The sequence below is a fragment of the Peromyscus maniculatus genome, chromosome 23 (genome assembly GCF_049852395.1).
Source record: "Peromyscus maniculatus bairdii isolate BWxNUB_F1_BW_parent chromosome 23, HU_Pman_BW_mat_3.1, whole genome shotgun sequence".
NCBI lineage: Eukaryota > Metazoa > Chordata > Mammalia > Rodentia > Cricetidae > Peromyscus > Peromyscus maniculatus.
In genome coordinates, this window is record NC_134874.1 from 43,079,303 (window position 1) to 43,106,197 (window position 26,895).

Below are 26,895 nucleotides of genomic sequence, written 5' to 3' on the forward strand. Positions count from 1 at the left end.
TGGTTGGATGCATGGGTGAATGAATGGATGAGCAGGTGGGTGAATGGACTGATGGGTGAGTAGATGGATGAGTGGATAAAAGGATGGATAGATGGGTGGTGGGTGAGTGGAAGGATCAGTGGATGGAGGATGGAAACAGGTGGTTGAATGAATGGATGGATGGTTGAGTGGTTGAATGGATGACAGATGGGTGGGTAGATGAATGGGTGGGTGGGTGGATGCGTGGGTAGGTGAGTGGGTGAACAGATGACTGATAGCAAACATGGATGTTTGGATGGGTGGATGGAAGGTTGAGTGAGTGGGTGGGTGGATAGATGGTTGAATGAGTGGACAGATGGTTGAATGGATGGAAGGATGGTTGAGTGGGTGGATGGATGGTCGAGTGGGTAGATGAGTGGGTGAGTGATAGACAGTTGAATGAATGGACAGATAGGTGGATGTATGGTTGGATGAGTGGGTAGGTGAGTGGGTGAACATATGACAGATAGCAAACATGGACCATAGGTGTATCCACCATGATAATGGATGGCTGGATGATGGGAGTGGTACAGAATGGAGACAACTGGCTAGATGATGATGGTATGTGATAGGGATGAGTTGTTATATGGTAGATGTCTATACCCCTGCAGGGTCTGAAAAACAGTGCCACCGTGGTTAGAAGTTTGAAAGTGTAGAATCCCTTCAAATGGAGAGAGTAGCTCATGCTACCAAATAACATATGGCAGAGACCCTGAAGCCCAGAGGAGTGGCTTGACCAAGCTTATAAGGTTCACACAGTCACTGTGGTAAGACTTGAACCCAGTTCCAGCTTCCTCCAGCATAGCCTCCTGAGATGTGGAACCTAACCCGGCCAGGACTCCAATGGACTTGACTGATCCCTGAAGGCAAGAGCTCAGTCTGTGCCCTCACAGCCCAGGTCTGACAGCCCCACGCGTTGAGGCCACTAACTGGTCCGAAGCCTTGGCTGAGCACCTACTGTGTACCTGACTCGGGGTAGACCATGAGAGTTCAGAATTGGAGTCTTTTGGCCCTTCACATTAGGGGACACTGCAACACACATTTATGTAGCACGAGGTTAGAATCGATGTCCCTGAAGACCGGGAGTCACCACTCCCGGGATGTGCCTTTGCATCTCCAGCCTTGTCCGTCCCCTGTCTCTGTGTCCCACAAGTCAACTACTGGCACAGCACTTCCGGCAGCATCTGTGGGTGGTGATAGATGCAGGCATGGCGGGAATCTCACAGAGGACAGCCTCCCGAAGAGCCTGTCTTGGCTCCACACAGGGGTGTTGCTAGGCTGTGTCTAAAGGCTGGGCCAGGGAGCCTGGAGATGTTTAACTTTGAAAAATAGACCTTCACAGCTCATTAGGTCCCAGCCTCTCGGCCCGGCGCCTCGGGCGGCTCGGGAATGGGAGACGGCAGGGCATGAAATCGCTGAGGTATTTAAAGGCCGATTCTGCATTCTCCACCAGTGGTGTCTGTCCGCCAGGCCCCTGGCAGGCCCATCGTGTCGTGCGGAATGGGGTCGGGTGGCTGATGTGTTTCTAGAGCACTGTGTGTGACCGGATTGACCCCAGGCTAGGCACTCCTGAGTCTTGACCTCAGACAAGTCAGTTCTTGGCCTCAGTTTCCCCACTTCTACCTATGCCTGTGTGTGTGTCAACACCTTTGCTCTTTCTTTGTTTGTTTTTGTTTTTTTTGGGAAATAGTCTCATGTAGCCCAGGCTAGCCCTGAACTCCTTAAGTACCGGAGGATAGTCTTGAACTCCTTATCTTCCTTTCTCTCCCTTCAGAGTGCTAGATGACAGGCATGACTACAATAGGGTTATGGAGTGCTGGGGATGGAACCCAGGGCCTCGTGCACGCTGGGCAAGCCCACTACCAGCTGAGCCACATCCCCTTTCCCACTCCCCGAAGTGGAAACTGGTTGTGAGCTGCCCCTTAGCTGCAGCTTCTCAAGGATATTGCATTCTAGGCTCCCTCCTGCCTCTTGATGTAGGGGATCCCAGGACCCGAATAGTATCAGCACTTCCAAGTAGGCTAGGCTCTCCGGGCTCCCGGCATGGCGGCTGGCAGCGAGGGCTACAAGCACAGGTTGGCCTGCCAGGAGGTTTCCCTTAGTCTGAGATGTTCATTCATCGTCCATCCTAGGGGCCAGGAGGAGGGGCTGGGCTGGGAGGAGGAGGCTCATTTGCATGGAGCCTCAAAGAGACAGCCAAGAAAAATCAGAGCTAATCATTAGAGTCGGCCGCGGCCACAGGGCTCTAAATTGCATTAAGGCGGCTTCTGGTCTTCATTGAATGTATCAGATGCAAAGGCAGGAGCAGGAAGCTCTGGGCGGGTGACCTGCCCGCCCGCCCGCCCGCCCGCACCCGCGGCAGCTGCCTCTGGCTAGAAGCTGGGGGGCCAAGGAAGTTTTCTGAGGCTTGGAGCCCTCTAGAGCTCCCCCCCAACTCCTGCCTCTCAACCCCCACCAGCTCCTGTAAGACTTTCCCAGGGCTCTGTGACCTTGGACGAGTTACCTTCCTTCTCTGGGCTTGTTTCCTTAATTAGAAACTAGAAAGGCTGGCTTCCTGAGTGCCAAAGCTGCCGAATGAAAGTAGAAGCCCAGGTGGGGGTCGGAGAAGCTCCAGGCTTCTTCCTTCAGCTCTGCAGGGTAGAGCGAAGGCGCCCGTAAGGGCCTGTGTGGCCCCCTGGTCCGCACCACAAGGCCTGGACTGTTCCTCGGAACCTTAGTCTTGTCGTCTGTGTAATGGGTAGAGCTCAGTTGGTAGAGTGCTTGCCTGGCACCCCATTAACCCAGCATGGTAGCGCGTGCCTGTCATCTAAGTACTGGGAATGTAGACAAACTCAGGGGGTCATCGTGGGCCCTTCTTGGGGGGGATGTGGAGCCCCCAGGAAATGATCTAGAAGCAGACTCCCTCTGCGGGTCTGGCTTGGAGCAGATGTGACTTGTGGGGTTCCAGGGGGTTCTGGGACACAGACAATCCAGCCTTGGAGGTGGTTATGGCTGGAGGGTTTTCTTCAGAACCCAGGAGACCCCAACCAGGTAGAAGGGACATTTGTGAGGTGTCCTGAAGGGGCTCCAGGGAGGCCTGCGTCCTCCATCTGGGCAGGTACATTAGTGTTGGGTGACGAAGGCGGGGGCAGTCCCAGTGGTGTGTGCTGTGTGCACAGCCTGCCTGCGTGTGCCAGGGAGCACGTCGTTCATGAGGACACGCACAGCTGTGTGTGCACGTGCGTGTGCTAACAGAGCCCACATTTCAGTAGATACCTGTAGTTACAGGGTCACCCCGAGGGGCTGCTGTCCTGTGTGAACATGCAGAGTCAAGTGTCCACGGACGTGTGATTCCCGCTTCCGTGTGCTCACACGCAGCTGTGTGTACCCGCGCTTGCCCCTCCTGCTCATCCCCATGGCAACCCCAGCAGTGTGTCCTGGTGAGACACAGAGCAGGTGTCGGGAGATCTCTGTTGGTGCTGGGGGAGTCACAAGGGATGGGCTCCCCACAGTGGGCGGGCAGGGCCAGCTGGGGTTCTCAGGCAGAAGCTCTGGGTTCAGGAGAACCTTCTGGAAGCCCCCCATCTGAGATTCCTACAGGATGAGTCACAGGCCCATTCGGCCAGGATTTAGTACTGTCCTTGGTGATAGATCAGGAGCGTGTTGGGGGCGGGGGGGGGGTGTCTCAATCCCACTTTCTGGGAAGGTAAAGGACACAGGTCTCTCACGCTTCCCCTCCCACCTCCGTGGAGAGAGAGGAAGGGACCCCACCTCACCTCTTGTTCCAGTCATGGGTAGAGTGGGTGGAGCCCTTGCCTTAAAACCCAGCTACCCAGCGGCTCCCTGTTTCCTTTTGCTATTTAGCTGGTTGTGGGAGATCTCTGCCTTGAGACCCAAGGCTCAGGCCCTCCCCACCCTCCTGTGAAGTCATCCAGCTCAGGCTGGCAGAGTTCCCATGGCAACAGCAGTGACGTCACAAAGGCGGGAGGAGGACAGCCGGAGGGAGGTGTGGGGTGAGGCTGAGGAGGGGATTCCTGGCTTCTCTTCCACCTTCTAGAAAAATAATGCTTTGGCCACTTGTTACCAGTAGGCACGAGCCAGTGATACTAGGAACAAGTCCTGGATGCTTCCCCACACAGCCCTCAGAGATAGGAGGAATGAGGGACGCCCTTCTCTCCAGATGCCAAGTCCCTTCAGGAGTGAGGAGGTGGACGTTAGCCTCAGAAGCAAAGATGTCACGGTCACCTGGTCTGGTTAACCAGCGGCTCTTGCCAAACTCAGAGTGACAGCCTTCAAGGGCCCATGACTGTGCAGCTCACTGAGCGTTGTTCCTGTGGGGGCATGGGAGCTGTACCTGAGCTTCCTTTTATTACGTGGTGTGTGTGTGTGTGTGTGTGTCCCCGTGTGTGTCCTGTGGAGGTCAGAGGACAACTGGCTGGAATCGGTTCTCAGTTCTCACATTCCATCACCTTGGTTCCGGGGACTGAACTCAGGTTGTCAGGCTTGGTGGCAAGTGCTTTTACCTGCTGAGCCATCCATCTCTCCAGCTGCCCTCCCCAGCCTGCCTACCTTTAAGACAGGGTCTTGTGTAGCCCAGGCTGGCTTCAGACTCACTAGTTAGCTGAGGATGACGTAAACCTTGTGATCCTCCCGCGCCCACCTCCCAAGTGCTGGGATGACTGGTGTGTGCCACCACGCTGGGTTTATGCGTTGCTGGGAATGGAGCCCCGTGCTTCCTATGTGCCAGCCAAGCTCTACCGCTGAGCCGCATCCCAACCTGCACTGGAGTTTCTTACTCTCTCCTTTAATCTGGCTCAACTGACTGCAAGTCAGGCTCTCAGGACTACATCAGGACATCCACAGTAGCTGCACTGGGACCCCTGGGCGCCCCCTGTTGGGCGTGGATAAAGCAGCTTCTCTGCTCTGGCTGTAGAAAGGCACCCGCCTGTAGCCGGCCTGGGTCACTATTGCTGGGTGTGATAGCTCCAGATACAGCCCTGGGAAAAGCTGAGAGCACTGTGGGGGCCGTGAGAGGTCCCAGGTTCGGCTCTAGAGCCGTGTGCCAGGTAGCCCGGTGATGTCAGCATCCCACCTGGTACCAAAGCTGCCCTGAGCGCTGCATCCTGCCTCCACTGGTACCCCCAGCTGCCCTGAGCGCTGCATCCTGCATCCACTGGTACCCCCAGCTGCCCTGAGCGCTGCATCCTGCCTCCACTGGTAACCCCAGCTGCCCTGAGCGCTGCATCCTGCATCCACTGGTACCCCCAGCTGCCCTGAGCGCTGCATCCTGCCTCCACTGGTACCCCCAGCTGCCCTGAGTGCTGCATCCTGCCTCCACTGGTACCCCCAGCTGCCCTGAGCGCTGCATCCTGCCTCCACTGGTACCCCCAGCTGCCCTGAGCGCTGCATCCTGCCTCCACTGGTACCCCCAGCTGCCCTGAGCGCTGCATCCTGCCTCCACTGGTACCCCCAGCTGCCCTGAGTGCTGCATCCTGCCTCCACTGCTGTTGTTTCCAAGCCAGAGAGGGACCTTGTCTTCCTGGGCTGCACTCTTTATACTCAGATTCCCAGGAGGGTGAATGTGCTTGGAAGCATGGGGCAAAATGTAGTCTCCTGGCCAAATTGTGCAAGAGGCAAAGACACACTGCTTCTCCCAGATGTGACCTTTAAAATACCCAGCTAGTTCTTGATGGACCAACTCAGGTTCACAATCATCTATTTGGAAAATGCTATACTGTTTTTCTTCTTTGAGACAGGGTCTCACTTTGTGGCCCAGGCTGGCCTCAAACTCACAAACCTCCTGGCTCACCTCCCTCTAGTCCTGGGATTACAAGCCTGAGCCACCACCCTTAAATTTTATGTGGGTTCTGGGGGCTAAACCTAGGTCCTCGTGATCAGAGCAAGTACTTTACCAACTGAGCATTTCCTAGTTCTGTCAGTCTGCACATCTTGTTGGGTCTACCCCGTACCCCAACCCTGGGGTTACAAAACAGAGCTCGTGTCTTCCTGGGTATGTGATTTTTTTTAAAGAGCCTACTGTGTGTTGTGTGTGTTCTGTGTTGGTTGAGGCACAGACTTGACCTCATTCTTCCTGGAACCCTCTTTCTTATAGTCACTGGTATCCTCTACTATGAACATGTTCAGGCCATCTCTCAGCATTCTGCCATCACTTGAAAAGGTATCCACCAGGTGGGAGCAGGGATGCAGAGCAGAACTCCAAGGCTTTCTTCCCAGATGCCTCCAGCCCACGGGGGGCATCCTGAGAGGCGGGGCTCGAAGGCAGGTGGCAGGTGCTGACCCCAGGCCGGGGACGCTTTTCCTGCTCACTCCTCACCTGCCATTTGACTCTAAGGATCTGTAGCCATTCAAGGTGGCCCATGTCCATCATCTCAGCACTCAAGAGGCAGAGGCAAAAAAAAATCGCAAGTTCCAGGCTAGCCTGGGCTACATCGTGAGTTCCTATCTCAAATGACAAACAGAAGACAGGTTTGGTAGATTCGAGGTGAGAGAGAGCTGATAAATGAGAGGTTCGATCGATAATACTTTAGGGAAGAATCAAAGTCTGCTTGGGGGGGTTCTTAGAAGTGAGAAGAGGCAGGCGGCTGGTGGTTACCTGGACAGGGCTGACATTGTGCCTTCCTGGGAGAGGTTCGTGAAGGGAAAGCTCATGTCAGCAGGAAGCATGGAAGAGGGGACACAAAGCATGTGACGACCCTTCCTGTTCCTGGTGAGCACATTTAGACGGGGCCAATACAACTGTCGCCATCTCCTGATACGTCACCTGTGTCTAGATGTGTCTTTTATTCTACGCCTACATTTGAACATCTCACCCCCAATTTTTTTTAGCCCATTAGAGACCAAGGGAAACTTAGCTTCGTCTCAGGCAAACAAGCAAAACTCCAGCCTCATTTTCTTGTCTCTCTAATAAGCACTTCTCAAATGTACAGCTTGCACGCACAATTCGTCAGGTTAATGTCTTCTCAATCCTCCTGCCTCCCCTCTGCAGAGAGCTGCTTCTCCTGCAGCAGCGTCCTGAGAGGGAGAATCCGCCTCAAGCTTCCAGGAACAAATTAGCACTATCGGCTTCCTGGTGGGTGAGGAGCTGATGTTGGGACTGGGAGAGAGCGAGGAGGTGGGGTGAGGGGTCCCCAGCATTACTGCCGCACGGTAAGCTTCCAATAACTCACAGAGCACTTGGGCCTTCTCAGGTCACAGAACACTGGTAGGCACAAGCCTGGAAGAATCATAATCCCAACACTTGGAAGGCTGAGGCAGGAGGATCAGAGAGTTCCAGGCCAGTCTGGGTTACAGAGTCAGACCTTGTCTCAAAAGGATAAAACAGTACCAATTAGTGCGGGTGCTTTTCTTTAGCCTAGCGTTTAAAGTTATATGAATATAAACCCGGCATGAGGCACATCTTTAATCCCAGCACTCAGGAGGCAGAGGTAGGTGGATCTCTGTGAGCTTGAGGCTAGCCTGGGCTACAGAGCAAGTTCTAGGCCATAGCCAGGGCTACATAGCAAAACTTCAAAATAAAAAAAAAACCAAAAACCTTATATTAGTATATTTTGTTTGGGGTGTGTGTGTGTGTGTGTGTGTGTGTGTGTGTGTGTGTGTGTGTGTGTGTGTGGTTGTGTGTATTCCTGTGTATGTTTCTGGGTACGTGTGTGTGCATATGTTGTGAAGTGCTGAAGGTTGACACTTCAGATCCACCCCTCACCCAGTGTCTTGAGGTAGTCTCTCACTGGCCTGGAGCCTGTCAAGAAGGTTAGGTAACTCTGCATGGTTGGTTCCCAAATTGCATGCACTGGAAATCATGGCGTGAATTTTTTTCTCCCTGAGTTTATACTTGGGGTCAGGATTCCCTGCGACGATTCATTGTCTTCTGCCATGACTAGTAGTCATTAGTCTTAATTGCCGGAGAAGAATCTCCTGGAAGAGCGAACGGGGCTGTGCAGTTTGATAGCAAGCATTCCTTCGATAAGATATATGTCACACATTTAAAGTGTTTCAAAGACTTACACGCTGGAGAGAAATCATGGACTCAGATACATGCAGCTTCGTGCCCGACTGCTTCCCACGCGGTGGACCTCAGCATCCCAGTGTGGCTGCCCGTGCGCCTTAGGCGTCGTTTCCTCCCACTGGCAGACACAAGCTGGTGGAAGCTTGCCAGCCGGTGGGCGTGTCATGGTGCTTGACCAAAATTTCTTCCTAATCTCCCTGGTGCACCCTGGAACTGAGCATCAGGGGTGGGGCTTATGACCCCTTGTATTTCCTCATCTGTGAAATGAAGGCCTTTTTACAAATATCTGTTCATTTTATAGCCGAGCTTTCTGAGTTTTGCTAATCAATTTGCCAGATTTCCTTCTGGATTCTGAAAGAAGGATATTTGCTTCAGATGACACAGGGCAGGGACAGCGACCTCCTAAAATCCTGTGTGTGGCCTATGTTTTGTTTGTTTGTTGGTTGTTGGTTTTTACTTTTCATTTTGGAGGATTTGGTAACCCAAGCTGGCTGTGAGAGCATGATCCTTCTAAGTTTCCCAAGTCTGGGAATATAGGCCTGTGCTGCCATGCTTAGCATAGGAATTATTTACTTATTATTTATGCACTGATGATTAAACTTGGAGCCTTGTGCATGCTAAAGAAGTGCTATGTCCCTGAGCCACACCCCAGCCCCTCATTGGGGATTCTAGACAGGATCTCTACCACTGAGCCACACCCCAGCCCCTCACTAGGGGATTCTAGGCAGGGGCTCTACCACTGAGTCACACCCCACCCCCTCACTGGGGGATTCTAGGCAGGTGCTCTACCACTGAGCCACACCCCAGCCCCTCACTGGGGATTCTAGGCAGGTGCTCTACCACTGAGTCACACCCCAGCCCCTCACTGGGGGATTCTAGACAGGTGCTCTACCACTGAGCCACACCCCAGCCCCTCACTGGGGGATTCTAGACAGGTGCTCTACCACTGAGCCACACCCCGGCCCCTCACTGGGGGATTCTAGGCAGGTGCTCTACCACTGAGCACATCTCACTTTTTTTTATTTTGAGACAGAATCTCACTAAGTGGCCCAGGTTACCCCTGTGCTCACTCTGTAGCTCAGGCAGCCCCTGAAGCTGTGGTTCTCTATCAGCCTCCCATTTCTAGGCTTGCAGGCCTGCTCCATCATGCTCAGCATATGGTATTTTTTTAAGAGCAGAAATTCCTCATTTTTTAGCAGTGATATTTATTAGTTTATAATTGTGTGGGTGGGAAGGAATTCTCCCCTGTCACCACATTATTAGTGTATTTTCAAACATGATAACATAATGTATAAAATATATTAGTATATCATATGATGCGCAGTTCTCTTTCCACACATTTTGTATGGTTCAGAGACTCGGCTCACACAGCCATACTTTCAGTTTTGAATGACTGACTTTATTAAGCATACAATGAACTGAAGTGAGAGAATAAGTAGATGATGAGTGGATGGAGAGAGAGAGAGACAGAGAGATCGACACACAGAGACACACAGAAACAGAGACACACAGAGACAGGCATACACAGACGAGAGACAGAGAGAGATACACATGCACATGAACACACACACACACATCATCATCATCATCATCATCATCATCATCATCATCAGACCAAGGGTTTGTGAACACCCAGCAGAAACCAGCTGGGGAAGTTGAGGCAGTCAGCTGGAGCCGTGACTGAGCTCCATGGCTGGACTTCAGGGCTCTTTCCCACCTCAGGTACTTTCCCATCATGGGACGAACTCTGGAAATAGTTCACCTTCCAGCTGTTTTCAAGGACACAATGTTCTTCTTCTGGGGCCATTTAGTCATTGCCTTCCCTCCCAGTCACAGAGTTAAGGGGACAGTTCATCCTCAGACTGTGGGGGACACTTTGAGACAAACAGATGGATTTGAAAAGGGGTGGATGAACCCCAGTGTCAGAGACAGCTTCTCGGTGAACTCAAACAGCACATGACAATCACCAACACGATGGACCGTGTGAGTCTCGGCTCAGGCTGGACTGGTTGGATGGGATGGGAAGGGTTGACTCAGGTTCACAGTGTTTGCGTTTAGACACCCGATTGACGGAGGGCTGTCACCTTTCCCTGGTGGTTGTTCTACCTCCTCCAAGGTAGATCACAGATGCATCTCTAGGTGGTCCATCTGCTCTGCAGGCATGTGGGAATGCTAATTTAAACTTGTGTTAACCCCATGTGATGTCAGTTGCCATAGCTCCATGGCCAGCTATCCAAACAGACCCCACAGAACCTTGTTCTCTCAGCCATGCCTCTTGCACACAAATCTTCAAACTCGCTGGTCAAGTTCTACAAAGAGAAAAGAATCTGCTTGGATTTTTGACTGGAATCTGATTGAACTTGTAGATCTATCTGGAGAAGGTCAATTAAAAAAATAAAGATATATTCTTTATGGTGTGTGTGTGTGTGTGTGTGTGTGTGTGTGTGTGTGTGCGTGCGTGTGTGTGTGTGTGTGTGTGTGTGTGTGTGTGTGTGTGTGTTGGAGTCCAGCAGAGGATGTCAGTTCTGTGGCTGGAGTTATAGATGGTTGTGAGCTGCTTGGGTGCTGGAAATCAGCCTCAGGTTCTCTGCAAGAGTAGCAAGCTGTCTTAGCCATTGAGCCAACCCTCCAGACCAAGATTTTTATTCAGTCAATTTTAACCTGCTTTTTGCTGTAAATGCATAGACACCTAATATACAATTGTATGTGAATTTTTACATCTATCACTTGACCAAACACCTACTATTAATATTGTAATCCACACACACTTTTGGCTTCTATATACATAGTCATATCCTTGAGGAATGTCTAGAGTTTTATTTCTTCCTTTCTGAGCCTTAGACTTTCCATTTCTTTTTCTTGCCTTGTTGCAGTGGCTGAAGTCACTAGGACGGTGTCAAATAGAAATGTCCCTGCCGTGTTCTTGGTTTCAGAGCAGCTTCACTGTGAGGTGTGCTCTCTGCTCTGAGCCAGTCATGGCTTCCTTTGTTCTTTGGAGCCAGGACCTCATTACGCAGTTTTGCTGGCCTGGAACTCATGATCCTTCTGCCTCAGTCTCCCAACTGAAGCAAGGGACACGCTAAAGAGTTTCTAATTTGTACTCCGAAATGATTTTGGCCCAGTCTACCACAGTCTAATGAGCTTTGCTGGGCACTGAGTTTTAGCTTTAGCTTAGTTTGTTTGTTTGTTTGTTTTGTATTTAGATCAATCCTTATTTGGTGAGCACAAGTTGAATTTCATCCTATTTCATTAAAATATGCATTTCTGGGACTGGAGAGATGGCTCAGTGGCTAAGAGCAATTGCTGTTCTTGAGAAGAACCTGAGTTCAGATCCCAGAACCCACATGGGGTAGCTCACACAATACTTATGACTTCAGCTCCAGGGGATCTGATGCCCTCTTCTGGCCTCTTTAGGCACTGCACACACACACACACACACACACACACACACACACACACACACACACACACACACCCTTACAAAATGTATCTCCCTGAGGCACAAGGTTGAACAGACCCATGTATGTGTGAACAGACTCTCTGAGTCTGATTCTTTGCTCCTGTCCACACTTTGTTGGGGCTTCAATGCTGGTATGAGTGGGTGTTGTTCCATCTCTGCCAAATATATCACAGACATTTCCTCTCTGTACCACAGAGATTTTCATTTTTTGTTGTTTTCTTTTTTATGTACCCTTTCCTGGTTTTTATTTGGCCAAACTTGCTTCTCTCTTCCTTTACACTTTTCTCCACTCCTCCTGAGCTTGGAAAGCCGGCTTCTCTCTTGAGACCTCATGAGGATTGGATTGTGTTTCCACCCAGCTTTTTTTCTTTATGGCTTAATATTTCACATTTAACTGTTTACTCCATTTGGAATTTGTGGGCCCGTGGGTGTGGGGTGAGGGGTTAATTGCAGCTGGAAGTTTACCAGCGGATGGGGCCTCATTTGCACCTGAGAGTCTCTGGGGTCTGGATTTGGGCGCCTGTGCTGAGCAGGGAGAGATTGAAGGAAGGAAGGAGGTGGTGGCGGGCTGCGCAGACAGCATGGGGACTGTGCAGCCCTGATTACCACAGGGACTGTTCTGGCCGCTGTCTCTGCCTGAGCTGAAGTTGAAAGCAGAGCATTCAGTCCAGCTCAACCATAGGCTGTGTAACCCCGGCTCTGACTCAGTTTCTTCTCTGTGAAATGGACACGGTGCTACATACCCATCATCCCAGCTCTTGGGAAGCAGAAATAGGAGGATGGGGAATTTGAGGCCAGCCTGGGCAACAGAGTAAGATCCTGTTTCAAAAACAAATCAGGGGCTGGGGAGATGGCTGTGGGGGTAAAGTGCTTGTTACACAAATGTGAGGATCTGAGTTCAATCCCCAGGACTGACATAGAAAGCTGGACATTGCGGTGCACGCCTGTAATCCCAGCGGTGGGGAGGCAGAGGCAGGAGGATCTCTCTGGGACTCCCTCACCAGCTAGCCTATCCCACTTGGTGAAGTTCCAGGTCAATGAGAGACACTATCTCAAAAAACAATGTGGATGGCACCTGAGAAACAGCATGCGAGGTTGACCTCTGACCTCCGCACACACGTGCACACGTGTGTACATATACATGGAGACCTCTCTACATGTAGTGTAAACCTGCACACACTTGTGCATGCACATGCACATACATGCATGCACACCCAATCAAGGGACTGATAACACCACTTGCCTTTAAGAGATGTCACGAGGAGCAGGTGTGCTGGCTGCTGTGTGTGCCCTGTAAGCAGACAGGGACCAGGCAGGCTCACGGCAAACCCCAGCTCTGCTGTGTGACCTTAGTCAAGTGACCTGACTTCTCTGATCCTCAGTTTCTGCATCTGAAGGTGGAGGCCACAGAGGGCATGGTGGATGGTTCCATAGGACACCCCACAATGACAGTCACGGTCAGTGAGAGGTGCATGGTCTGGGGCGCCCCCTCTAACAGGGTGGCATCTACAGTTGTGGTCTTTGCTAAGATCTTTGTTCAGGAGAGTGTGTCCATCTCTAGGGAGTGGCCAGGTGGCACACACACACGTGCACACATAGACACACATGCATGCAACCAGACCTCTGAGTACATATGATTGTACACAGACACATAGACAGGGGAATGAATACATATATGCGTATGTGTACACCTACACATCACACCCTTCTACATGTAGTCAGAGCCTCTGTGTGCACAGTCACATAGCAGACAGGCACAGACCATGGACACAGTGACACACACACACACACACACACACACACACACACACACACACACACTCATGCTCAGATTCCGTGTCAAGCTGGCCTGGGAGTTAACCGCGTCCAGCTGTCTTATTCTCACTAGGCCTGGCCTTCCCCGATTTCCTGCTGGTCACTATGCTGTCCCTGTCCACCTTGAGGCGGCTCCTCAGTTCGGCTAAATCCTGCTGCGTTTGTCCGCAGTCTCCTCAGCTTCCCTCCTTTGCGGCCACAGGATGTTTGTGCTGTACTGGGATCCCACACGAGGCTCTGGCACTTCGGCCCTGTGGCCCGACAGCTCCTGGGAGAAGCTGAACTCTCAAATGTGTGTAGTTGTAACCAACACCTTGTTACAAGGGGACCCCTCCGTCATTTGCTGGCCTTGAAACTTGAGGGGGCAGGAGTGGCCAGCTGGCTCCTCCCATGTCCCTGTGCGCTATACACCTAGGGTAAGGCGGGTGGGAGATGGAGACCCGTGTGAGGCAGAAACAGGGTCACAGAGGTGGGTTCCTAGAGCTGGCCTCCTACTCTTCCAGGGTGACCGCAAAGACCTGCCCGCACAGCCCTGGGGAAGCGTTTGGGATTTTCCTGAGCTTAACTTGGGGTTGGAGTCAGGTGGGGAGATCAGTCCCTCTGCCCTTCCCCTTCCCAGTTGGGGACCATCACCAGCTCTCCCCTCCGAGCTCTGTGCAATGCCCACTGCCCTGATCTGCATGTCCAGCTCTCAGTGGAAGGCAAGGGCTTGAGTGGGTCATCCTTTATTGGCCTAGGCTGCCTGTGCCACATGGGAGGGCTGGCAGCCCCATCCAGGGAAGGCTCAAGGTCCTGGGTGGCCTGGAGTTAGAGCTGCTTGTTCCCATCAGGGTGGTGGTGAAGACGCCCTCTCGACTAAGCTGGGCTATGGAGGAGGGCGGTCAGCTGGAGACAGCCAGGTCTGAGTCTCCCAGGCTGGTGGTCCTGATGTGGGGCACTCTGAGTGGGGGTGTGAACACAGGGTGGGGGGGGTAGGGTGAGGAGCCAGTGTGCTGCCTGGGGTCACGGGGTCAGGTATTGGTGGGTCACGACCCCTCCCTGCAGGGAACCCGAGGTGTGGTCTTGGGGACAGGGGGTGGCAGGCAGGCAGTGGCGGGTGGAACAGCTGTGCAAGAGGCTGGGCTGCTGGCATCAGCAGGCGCCCCTCCTCCCCCCACGCTAAACAATCACGGCACAAATATGCAAATGGTATAATTACTGTTATTTGTTTTGCTGATATAAGTGTTTGAAATGCAAATGTCAACTCTGGGCGCTGTTGGTTTTCCCCACCCTCTTCCCCGGACATTTGCAAGTCGATCAGTTAGCCCTCATCCCGGGAACACTGGGGGTGCCCCCATCTGAGAGATCTGGAACACAAGGTACCACCTGTTCCGGCCAGTGCACTGACCCAGAGGCCATGACCTTTCCAAAGGTACCCATCTGTGGGAGAACCTCATACCCTTTTCCCACCAGCCAGCCGGGAGATCTGGCATCAGAGCCTCAGTTTACCTCCCTATATAATGGCCCTAGGCACTTAACTGGCCCACTGCAATACTAGTGAAGACTCCAGCTCTCAATTTCCCATCTTGGAGTCTCTGAATTTGGTCTGACTCTCTTTCCCCGAGTATCATGGACAATATGTATGTTTCCAGATTGGGCCCCGGGTTCTGATCCTGCAGCCGGCATGATGGCTGAGGCTCCTAGGTAGGCCCAAGGGAGAGAAACTGAGGCACAGCAAGCAGTTCAGGGCCTTATTACAGACCCACCAGCCAGAGATGTCACTTGAAGGCCACCACACACTGGTGAGGCCGCAGGACCGTTTCCTCTAGTCGGAACCCATGAGCTCTGTTTCCTAGTCTGACCCGAAGCAATGTACAGCCCGAGCCATCCAGGTCTCAGCTACAAGCAGGCCTGGTGGCGTGCCTCCTACTGTGTGTTTGTGTGTGTGTGTGTGTGTGTGTGTGTGTGTGTGTGTGTGTGTGTGTGTGTCTTCCAGCAGAGCCACCAATCTGTCATCCATGCTGTCACTCAGACATGTGCGAGGGGCCCCCTAAAGCCCTTAGTCACCTCTGAGCCTGTCAAGATCACGCACCTGAGAGACCTGCCACACAACCATCTCCCAGAGGGCCAGTGAGCCGGGCCTGAAGCTCACATTGACTTTTTCCTGTGCTCAGGTGTGTGCACTCGCATGTGCAAGCCTGGGCTCACGCTCCGCGACAGACTCCTGGCAACTGCCTTGACTTGGGTGTGGCAGCACCCAGCACCAGATACAAGAACACAGAGCTGGCTCAGAGGCCTTGCCCCCGGTCTCCCGACCTCCACTCACACTTTGTAGTGGTGCTGGTGTTAGTGTTCTGTCTTGGACAGCTTTGCTGCGAAGTCTGATGGTGGCAGAGACTGTGTCCCGGCCCTGCCCTGGGTTGGTGTCTTTGGCAGGCTGTCCTCAGAACTCAATTTTCTCTCCTGTCTCGGGCTTGTTGTGGGGCTAACTGGGCATGCACTCTCCCTTCTCCCCTGGGCATTGCTGCATTCAGGCCTCTGTCTGCCAAGTGCTGGAAGCTGGGGCTGCCGTGGATGGACAGGTGGCCCAGAGCAGGGACCTTGACCAGGCCTGGAGATGGAGAGGAGGTGGTGGCCAGGGCCAGGACCAGGCCTGGAGATGGGGAGCAGGTGGGGGCCAGGACCAGGACCAGGCCTGGAGATGGGGAGGAGGTGGGGGCCAGGACCAGGACCAGGCCTGGAGATGGGGAGCAAGTGGGGGCCAGGGCCAGGCCTAGAGATGGGGAGGAGGTGGTGGCCAGGGCCAGGGCCAGGCCTGGAGATGGGGAGCAGGTGGGGGCCAGGGCCAGGCCTGGAGATGGGGAGCAGGTGGGGGCCAGGACCAGGCCTGGAGATGGGGAGCAGGTGGGGGCCAGGACCAGGCCTGGAGATGGAGGGCAGGTGGGGGCCAGGACCAGGCCTGGAGATGGGGAGCAGGTGGGGGCCAGGGCCAGGCCTAGAGATGGGGAGCAGGTGGGGGCCAGGGCCAGGGCCAGGCCTGGAGATGGGGAGCAGGTGGGGGCCAGGGCCAGGCCTGGGGATGGGGAGGAGGTGGGGGCCAGGGCCAGGCCTGGAGATGGGGAGCAGGTGGTGGCCAGGGCCAGGGCCAGGCCTGGAGATGGGGAGGAGGTGGTGGCCAGGGCCAGGGCCAGGCCTGGAGATGGAGAGCAGGTGGGGGCCAGGGCCAGGACCAGGCCTGGAGATGGGGAGCAGGTGGGGGCCAGGGCCAGGCCTAGAGAAGGAACATGACTGTTTTCCCTGGGTTCATCTCAGCCCTGAGCCCCCCCCTGCTATATTTGTTCCACTTACCTTTACAGAGGCAGGTTTGGGCCTCGTTAGCATATTCAAATACAGTCCATTATTATTTGAATTAGCTGTTAAGTAATTAGTTCTAATTGATGAGTGCTCCCCCCACTTCCCCGCACATTTTTTGGTTATGTACATCCGCTCCTAACCCACAATTTTAGGTAATTACCGCCACTCACTGTCTATTTACACACACACACACACACACACACACACACACACACACACATACACACACAGTCCTCCAGTGACAGGTTCCTTGTCGCCTTTAACATTCTCTGCCAGCCTGGGAAATGCAGCTGGGGGCACGGGTACAGATTCAGCTGGCCCTCCAGCTCTGCCAGCCTTCCAGGGGCACAAGTGTCCCAGAGCCTCCTCGCTACCCCTCATAAAACCCTTTGCCTTCAAAGTCCCCTGCCCCAAGATGTTCTGAGGTGCAAGACACTGGAGAATGCTATTCATTCCTCTTCTCAGCCACAGGGCCTCTTAGACTGAATGAAAAGGATTTATTGACATGGTTACCAGAGAATTTACGTACTTTCTAGATGCTCAGGGACTAAAAGCCGATGCATTGAATGGATGGATGGATGAATGAGTGAATGAATGCATGAATGGATGAATGAACAAGTGAGTGAATGTATGCATGAACTATTAAATGCACACCTGCATGAATGAGGTCATCTTCTGGGTAGATGTAGAGCCCTGTTAGTGGCCACCTTCCTCAAGACTGGTTAGTTCAGCTACAGGAATACCCTTGAGGCAAGATTTCATTCTCCTGACTTGGTTTCCCAAGCCATCGTCCCTGGCTGGCTCCAAACAGCCTGTGCCCTGGGGACGAAGGGAAAGGTACTAGTGGGTGGTGGTGGTGGTCTTTGCTTGGTCAGTCTCTCATGGAGATAGAGGTCGAGCCAGACATTGGATAGGTAGGCGCCTTGTTCGTGGAGTTCCATGCAGAAGCTCTGTCCCTCCATAACAGACAGAGGCCACAGGGGATGGACTTGGGACTGAAAGATGCAGCCAGAGCTGTCTGGAGCTGCAGCCACAGGTATAGTTGAACCCTGGTGGGAAAGTCGGATGAGGCTTCTGCCATTAGCAGATGTTTCTGGGACTACCCAGGTGCTGTTTTGACCAGGAGCCCACCTACAGGTGGTAGAGGTTGGACAAGATCATGGAGATGTGCCCTCTTGGGGCAACGGGGCTTGGATTCCTCTGTTCTGAGTTCTATGCCATCTGTTAGCTTTCTGCCTTGTCTGGCAGAGCTGGGATGTAATACCATACACGGCCAACAGGAGGTGCTGTTGGGACCTAAGGCAGGTCTCCAGAAAGTCTGGCTTTTGAGTGGGATTTTCTCCAGATGTTACTTAGGCAAGTAACATTTGAGCTCGGAAGGATTCTACATTTTGACTTCCCAGACTGCAGTAGGAAAGCATTTGGAAACTTGTGGGGTGCTCTTCTGCGTCACGTGGGGATGAGATGGGCCCATGTCGCGCCTTTCTCTGCTGGAGGTCAGAGGGCCACCAGACCTTTCAGGAAGATGGTCCAGGAGGTCTCAGGGACGAGGAGTCAGGGATGGAGATGCCCTCCCTGTGCCTGGGGTTCAGGAAGGCAGACAGCAGGCACCTGGTCTCTGTGGTGCCACACACGGGGGGGGGGGGGTAGATGCTCGAGTAACATGGACCCCCAGACACAGCCTGACATGTGGCTGAGACCCCCATGGGGGAGCGGGCATGGGTGGTTGCCATGATGCTGAGCAGATTTGGCTGCGCTGACCTCGGGCCTTCGGCACAGCCACGGGTGCGGACTTCCGAGGCTACAGGGCCTGGCCTCACCCTGGGCCTCGCCTTCTCACGCCGTCACCTGCCTCCCACTCCCTCCCAAGCCTTCCTGCCTTTGGAGTGTCTCAACTGGGCTGTGGGGAAGTCATTTCCCACCCCCAACCTCCAAAATCCATACAGGGCTTCTTGGGCCTCTTTAGTGTGAGTATTTGTGAGATGCGTGGGTCCTTAGGGGAAGAAATGGGGAAGCAGAGTACCGTGCTAAACATGCAGCACCTACACCTGGAGACGTGCCCACCCCTGCCCTTCTAGGGCCTCGTTTAGGCCCATCCCCTTTCCTTCCTTCGGGCTTGACAGTTCACATATTAAAATGCAGCCTCCTGGACCTGGCAGACACAGGCCCTGAATGAGTGTTTGTTGAATGAATGGAGGATGGAACAGTTCCCAGCCAGCTACCTAGAAAGGCAGGTGGCAGAGCAGATGGCCTCCAGGCTCCTGCAGGTCTGAAGGAGGCACACATATGCTCCATTGGGCTTCCTCAGAAACCCAGGGGCGGGACATTGTTCCTCAGTTGCCGGTATTGAGTTATAACAAATTATAACACCAAAGAGGTGTTGAGGATGGAACTGAGGGACTCCTTCATACTAGGTCAACCCCTGGCCACACCCCAGCCCCTCACTGGAGGATTCTAGGCAGGGGCTCTACCACTGAGCCACACCCCAGTCCCTCACTGGGGGATTCTAGGCAGGGGCTCTACCACTGAGCCACACCCCAGCCCCTCACTGGGGGATTCCAGGCAGATGCTCTACCACTGAGCCACACCCTAGCCCCTCACTGGGGGATTCTAGGCAGGGGCTCTACCACTGAGCCACACCCCAGTCCCTCACTGGGGGATTCTAGGCAGGGGCTCTACCACTGAGCCACACCCCAGCCCCTCACTGGGGGATTCTAGGCAGATGCTCTACCACTGAGCCACACCCCAGCCCCTCACTGGGGGATTCTAGGCAGGGGCTCTACCACTGAGCCACACCCCAGCCCCTCACTGGGGAATTCTAGGCAGGGGCTCTACCACTGAGCCACACCCCAGTCCCTCACTGGGGGATTCTAGGCAGGTGCTCTACCACTGAGCCACACCCCAGCCCCTCACTGGGGGATTCTAGGCAGGGGCTCTACCACTGAGCCACACCCCAGGCCCTCACTGGGGGATTCTAGGCAGGGGCTCTACCACTGAGTCACACCCCAGCCCCTCACTGGGGGATTCTAGGCAGAGGCTCTACCACTGAGCCACACCCCAGCCCCTCACTGGGGGATTCTAGGCAGGTGCTCTACCATTGACCACACCCCAGCCCCTCACTGGGGGATTCTAGGCAGGGGCTCTACCACTGAGTCACACCCCAGCCCCTCACTGGGGGATTCTAGGCAGGGGCTCTACCACTGAGTCACACCCCAGCCCCTCACTGGGGGATTCTAGGCAGAGGCTCTACCACTGAGCCACACCCCAGCCCCTCACTGGGGGATTCTAGGCAGGTGCTCTACCATTGACCACACCCCAGCCCCTCACTGGGGGATTCTAGGCAGGGGCTCTACCACTGAGTCACACCCCAGCCCCTCACTGGGGGATTCTAGGCAGGGGCTCTACCACTGAGCCACACCCCAGTCCCTCACTGGGGGATTCTAGGCAGGTGCTCTACCATTGACCACACCCCAGCCCCTCACTGGGGGATTCTAGGCAGGGGCTCTACCACTGAGCCCTGTCTCCATTTCCCAAGATCCCTTACACCTGATTGTTTCAGGTGCTGCCATACCCCACCTTCTGTATTCCTGACTTTCTCTTGCTCCTAGTACAGAGACTCCATCCCTGGAAGCCATATTAAAGACCCCTCCATGTTACGTTATATAGTCCTTGGCTGGATTCTGTATCTGTATCAGCAGGGCCTGAGCTTGTCTGGTAGCTGTGGTTAGAACAGCCTGGAGCTGACATGATGAAGCCCAGACTCCCCGTGAAGGCTTCTCCCCCTCCCTGCCTCTCTTTCCTTGTCTGAGAAATGGACACAGCACCTCTCCAGCAGGGTTGATGCTATCCAGATAACATCTGCTGACTTGTCCAGAGCCATTGGCCGCCCTGGTGATCCTGCCCCGCCTCCCACCCCATGCTGCAGAAGTCAGCTTGCCATGCTGTGCTGTTCTCCAGCTCAGAACTGTTGACGTGCCCCAGGGCGACAGGGGGTGACAGCGTCCATGTTGGCCTGTTGAGCCACTGTCTAGGGAATGGCTGGAGACGGCGCAGCAAACAGCTCCAGCTAATTAGCGAAAGGTCATGCGGCTCCCGGAGTCCCTGCTTTTGAAGTCTTGCCACAGGCGGGGAAAGCAGCTTGGAGAAGGCTGGGATGACCAGACTCCTGCCCCCACCTAGCCCCAAATTGTCCAACTCGTGACTCTGAGACTGGCTTTCTAGAAACTCCCCCAAAGCGATCGGGACTGGACGGGCCCCTGGGCATCAAGGCTGTGTCCCCAGCAGGCGGCTGTGACCTTCATGGCCTGTGCTTGCCTCACCCCCAGAGGTGACTCAGAGATCTCGGGCAGGGTGATGGGCCCAGACACCCCTCATTGCACCCCCATGGCCCCCACCTCTCCCACCACGACACCCTTTACAGCTTCTCTCTAAATCAATCCGCTTTCTAAAAACTTAAATACATTTTTTTATAGCACTACACAAATGGAAAACAGGTCTCCCCAGCCATAAATAGAATTCATAATCATAAAAATAAATTCAATGGAAAGAAAACAATGTTATTAAATTCTCATTGGGTGCTGTAGCCCTGGGGAGGCTCAGAGCCCAAGGCTTGCTATTGCTTTATTAAAGAGAGAGAGAGAGAGAGAGAGAGAGAGAGAGAGAGAGAGAGAGAGAGAGAGAGAGAGAGATTAAGACCTAGCAATCCTGGCCTGAGATTTTTCCACCCAACAGAGTCGGAAGCATTTGCAGGGAATTCGAATTGGGTGTCACTCCCCAATAAAACAGTTCAGTGTTCTTTTCTGTTATGCCAGTTAGAGTGTGTAAAACAGAGGCCTGCCCTGTAGGGCTGAACCCCACACAGGGCTCCTCTGTCTCCTGTGAAGAGCCTGGTGACGGGGCACAGTCCTAAGAACTAGCCAGTGGTTCTGGTTCCTGTCCTGTCATCTTGAGCATTTGTCCTCGTGGTCTTAAGACGGCTGCTGTACCTCCAGCCATTGCATCTGTGTTTCAGGCAGGAAAGAAGGAGAGTGTGAGAGAGGAAAAGGAAAAGGAATCTTGTAGATGCATCTGCTGGCCGGGCTGAGTTTGCCGACTATACCAGCCCATGCACGGCTGTAATCCGTATTTCCCGGTGGTGGCTATGCCCCTGTTCCCTGCATGCCCCCTCCCCCGCCTCACCATCCCAGCATGCCTCAGGGCATCACCATGAGCTGTGATGGAGCTGTAGGGGGAGGGGCAGGCCGTGATGAAGAAGGAGAGGGGACTGGAGTGATGCTCTGAGTGACCTGAGTGGCAGCAGGCTGAGGACGCAGAGCCAGAGGCTGTCATCATCGGCTGTGGCTTCCTCAGAGCTGTGATGTGGGGACACACGGCCCGGAGCAGAAGGTAGCGTTCACTTGTGTCTACATAGCGCGGATGTCTCTGCCTGAGCCCTTCAGGGGTGCTGCCCAAGTGACTCACGGTGCTGTGGCTCTGAGGACAGAGAGGAGCTGGCCTCTGCCCAGACTCCAGCGCAGGCGTCCGTCTCTCGGCCCAGCAGTCTGCTTGCTGCGCCCAGATCACAGGCGTATGATGGCTGCTTGGTCTTGAAGCACCCAGTAGGGCTGCGGATCCAGGGGGGCTGCACTCAGTGGCGGATGTGGGCAGCCTGAGGCTCAGCTTCTGAGGTGTGCTCCACGGGGGCCATCTCCGGAGCGTGTGGGTGTGCCGACACCAGGTTCACCAGGGCGGGCCCTGGAGGGAGGCCGTCATGGACAAGCTGAGATGTAGGGGTGTATTCCTGCCTTCCTGTCCTCCACCCTCCATGCTTCTGCTGAGCCCCCTCCCCAGTAACCAAATCCCCTAAGCAAGGTTTTCCTCTGTGTTAAGACGAGAGAATGAGCTAAAACTTGGTAAATAAGATAAAATGTTTGTATCCCACCTACGACAGCCCAGAGGCTGGTGGCCAGGTCAGGTGGGGCAGGCATCTCCACCTGTGGTTTCTTTGTCTGGGGCCAAAGTAGACACACACACACACACACACACACACACACACACACACGCACGCACGCACGCACATGCACGTGCATGCGCACGCACACATGCACACGTGTGCTCGCAAAACTTGCTGGAGTCTGTTCTCTCCGCCATGCTGGGCCTGGGAATCGAACTCAGGTCGTCAGACTTGGCAGCAAGCCCCTTTACCTGCTGATCCATCTCACCAACCCTCAAGTTTCAAGGCTATGAAGAGAATAGAAGCTGGTGACCAGCCAGAATTCTTGGACATGGATTCTCCATGGATGCCCTGGATCTTGGGACCTGGCAGGAGCCAGCAGACATGCGGGCGCCTTAGGAGCCCGCACAGTGTCACTTCCCAGGCTCTCTGTGGCCCCTTCCACGACGCCTTCTTTTGCCAGGAGTCTCCCAACAAGAATGAACTATTATACTTAGGAAAGAAAGGGCACCGGAGAGAGAGGCCCGTGTCCACTGTCCACACAGCACGTCAGCGTAGAGGGAGGTCCATTAATCATCACATAGGATGTGTGGTCAGCTAGGGACGTTCCGCCTGTGCTCTGGTTGGAGGTCCAAAGGCTTGAGGCGACACTCCAGTCAACGAGAGAGCCTGGGGAGGTTGCTCAGCAGATAAAATGCTTACTGTTCAAGCATGGGACCCGAGTTCGAATTCCACCTACATCAAATGTGGTGGCCCATGTCTATACTCCCCGCGAGCCTACGGGGAGATAGGAGGCACAGACTGGAGACTGCCAAGAAGCTCAGGGGCCAGCTAGCCTGGTGTGTGCCGGCGCGAAAAAGGCACCCTGCCCTGAGCAAGGTGGAAGGCAAGGCTCACACCTGGAGTTGGCCTCTGTCCCCAACACGTGTGTGACGGCACACACGTGCTCTCCCTTATACACGTGACTAGGCCTGCATCCATGCACAGCATGAACATTACACACATAAATAATAATAAAGCTTAAGGGTTCCGGAAACGCCTGAGTTCCAACTCCTTGCTCCGTCACCTGCCCAAGCCACCGGCCCCTGCAAACCTTGGGGACAGAGCAAGGGAGAATCCTTTGCCAAGGAGATGTCTCCAGGCCCCATGTCACTGGGAAGGGATAGAAAACACCCTGGAGAGGGGTCAAGATTTCAGCTAATTTCTAACCCCATCTGGCTGTGTGTCTTCAGGGAAGCGCTTTGCCCCCTCTGGGCTTAAACCCTGAGATGACTTGGCAACTCAGCCTTGTCCTCAGAATGAGAGAAAACTGCTTTTCTCCAGAAGGTCCCTCAGCCAGAGCTGGAGACAGACAGACAGACAGACACCTGATCCCCACTCTACACCCACCCCAGCAGGACCCCATGAACCACTGCTTCAACCCACCCCCCTCTGAGGCTCAAGGCCCCCCTGAGGGCAGCCTGTCCTTGCACACCCCCATGGACGGGGAACTCAGTCCGACACCACAGGCCATTCCTTTTCAAAACGTTTTAAAATTTATTATAAAATATTCAAGACATCTCAAATATTTAAGGAATCCCTAATAAATATTTCACTAATTATAAAATATTTACTATGACCAAAGGTATAAAGAATAACACAGTGGAGATCCCTCCCAGGTGGCTGCTCACACTCCGGAGGCTTCCCGCGCACGGGAGCGGGTTTGTCCCTCTTCTCTGCCTGTCTGATTTTGAGTTCGCTCAAGTCCTCAAAACAGAATTTGCCATTACAGCATCTGGAGAGGGACACATCACGGGCTCCCTCCGTAGCTCAGGCTGGCTTCAAACCTATAATCCACCTGCCTCAGCCTCCTGAGTACTAGGATCATAGGAGGATCTTATTTATTTCTATGTATGGTATGCGTGTGTGTGTGTGTGTGCATGCACACTCGTGTGCGTGTGTGAATGAACGTGGAGGCTAGTGACTGACTGTCCTCCATCATATCTTTTGAGATGGTCTCCTGCGGAACCCGGAACTCACTGACTTGCCTGGACTCTCGGACCAGTGAGCGCAGGTTTGGGGGGGAGGGGAGCTCCTGTCTCTGCCCCTCCCTCCTCCAGGGCTTTACAGGTGAGTTCTGAGAACTGAACTCAGAATCTCATGCCTGTGTGGTACTTCACCCACTAAGCATCTCCCCAGCACCCCCTGAGCTGGGGACCTTCCCCCATGGCCACTAGGTTAGTGAGGAAGGCCACATGGAGCTCTTCCCCCTTCCTTGATTTTGTGATTTTTTTTTTTTAAATCCTCACACAGTTTTACATTTATACTTACCCGAGCCCAGTGAAGGACATTGCTGCAAATTCTAAAACTTTGACTCAGGGGACAGTATAGTGGGTATTTTCAGGAGTGTGCTTTTGGCGGGGTGGTTTGTTTCTTTTTCATTGCTGTATAATGCTCCACAGTGTGCATTCCCTGTGACACCTTCACTCCGTACCCTGTGGACTCCTGGAGTCCTTCTCTGGTCGACATGAATGATACTGCTGTGTGTATCTTCCAACACCTCTTCCAGCTTCGTCAGGGATTAGACCCAGCCTGGGATTTTGGCTCTCGGACACATGTGTCTTTTCCTGCATTTTTCTTCCCAGATGCGCAGGTTTCCCACTCATCAAGCAGGCTTGGAGAAATCAGTACTCAACTGCAGCCTGGGGCTGTGGCCCTGCACATGCTCTGTGGATTCCAGGCCCCAAGGAACTTTTCCCAGGCAACCTCTTCTTCCCCATGAGCCTCTATGTCTCCCCCAGCAAGGTTGCCCATTATCCTGGATCTCACTCTGTTGACCTGCAGGTCATGTGACCTAAGATTATTATTCGCAGGCTCTGCACCAGTCTGCTTGACTTGAACTCTGACCTCACTGCTGTGGGAACCCAGGCGGGTGAACGAGCCTCTAGGTACGCCATCTGTAAAATGCGAACTGCCCCCTCAGCCTCACGGGATGACTGTATGCTATAGATGTATGAACAGATGTGAAATTCTCAGAAGGTCATCTTCTGTGCAGCAGGGTGATGTGAGTCAGACCTCTTCATGTCCTTCAAGGTCAGAACTGAGTTCAGCTGAGTGCCGAGCGGTGCTGAACCGAACTGTCTTAGTTAGGGTCGCTGTTGCTGTGATGGAACGCCATAACCAAAAGCAACTTGGGGAGGAGAGGGTTTATTGAACGGTTTCAGTTCCATGTAACAGTTCAACATCAGAAGCAGTGAGGGCAGGAACTCCAGCAGGGCAGGAACCTGGAGGCAGGAGCTGATGGAGGAGTGCTGCTTACTGGCTTGCTCCCTATGGCTTGCTCAGCCTGTTTTCTTACAGAACCCAGGACCAGCAGCCCAGGGATGGCCCCACCCACCATGGGCTAGTTAAGGAAATGCCCTAGAGGCTTGCCTACAGCCCAGTCAATTTTCTTTATTGAGGCTCCTTCCCTCCAGTCTCTCTACCTTGTGTCAAGCTGATATAAAATGAGCCAGCACACAGAGCACAATCTTCCCTCTTCTGCTCAGGATATCTCTATGACATCGTCCAAGTTTGCCTCTTGAAGTTCCTGTTCCCCGGGGGTGACATGGGACCACACTTCTCTGCCCGAACTTTTGTGGTGCAATCGCACGTGACGACTTGAGCCGCTAACCCTGCTAAGAGGAAGCTCTGGATCTCACTTCAAGCTTGTCACAGTGTGGCTGGCTGGGACAGAACCCATCGGCTGCCCTGAGACTCATCAGGTCCAAGAGAGTTCGAGCTGGGATCTGGGAGGCTGTCCAGGGTCTTCCAGAGCAGAGGTGGGAAGTGATTCTGCCCAGCCCCCTAAGATGGGCACAAGATACCTGTCTGGCATTGGTGGAAAGAACCTGGGGAATAGGATGGTGGCCTCAGAGGAAGGCTGCCAGCTTTAAATCCCGCCTCAGCCAGCCCTGAGGTCCTAGCAGCCATGTGGGTCTTCTGCAGAGAGCAGAAAGATGGACATGTGTGTTGCTGGAGAGCTTCTGGTGTGTGTGTGTGTGTGTGTGTGTGTGTGTGTGTGTGTGTGTGTGTGTGTGTGTGTGTGTGTGTGACAGAAAGATTGTGAACTCTGGCTAAGAGGTGCATGGTCTACAGGCTGCTGCCTGCGGGTGGCAGGTGACAGACAGGGACTCAGAGACATGGGCAGATAGGCAGGGAGCCACGGGCCAGGATTAAACCCCCAAGGGCTTCATCAGGAAGCCAGCCTGGTGCGACCCTGGGGCTGTGCTCACACCCCAGTTGGGTGGCTTCCAGGCCCAACTGTGACACCAAATATGGAAGGTTCCCAGCTGCCAGGCAGGCGGCCGGGCTCCT

General features: G+C 53.8%; 1 protein-coding gene and 1 long non-coding RNA gene across 5 annotated transcripts in view; one reads left to right on the forward strand and one right to left on the reverse strand.

Moving 5' to 3' along the window:
• Elfn1 (extracellular leucine rich repeat and fibronectin type III domain containing 1) overlaps positions 1-26,895 on the forward strand; it is a 65,429-nt gene that overhangs the window by 21,441 nt on the left and 17,093 nt on the right. The gene's annotated exons all lie outside the window — the stretch shown is intronic.
• Positions 1,038-3,920, reverse strand: LOC143270464 (uncharacterized). The gene is made up of 3 exons (XR_013047635.1): positions 3,774-3,920; positions 3,274-3,434; positions 1,038-1,202 (listed from the first exon to the last, which is right to left on the reverse strand). It is a non-coding gene; the product is annotated as an uncharacterized LOC143270464 (long non-coding RNA).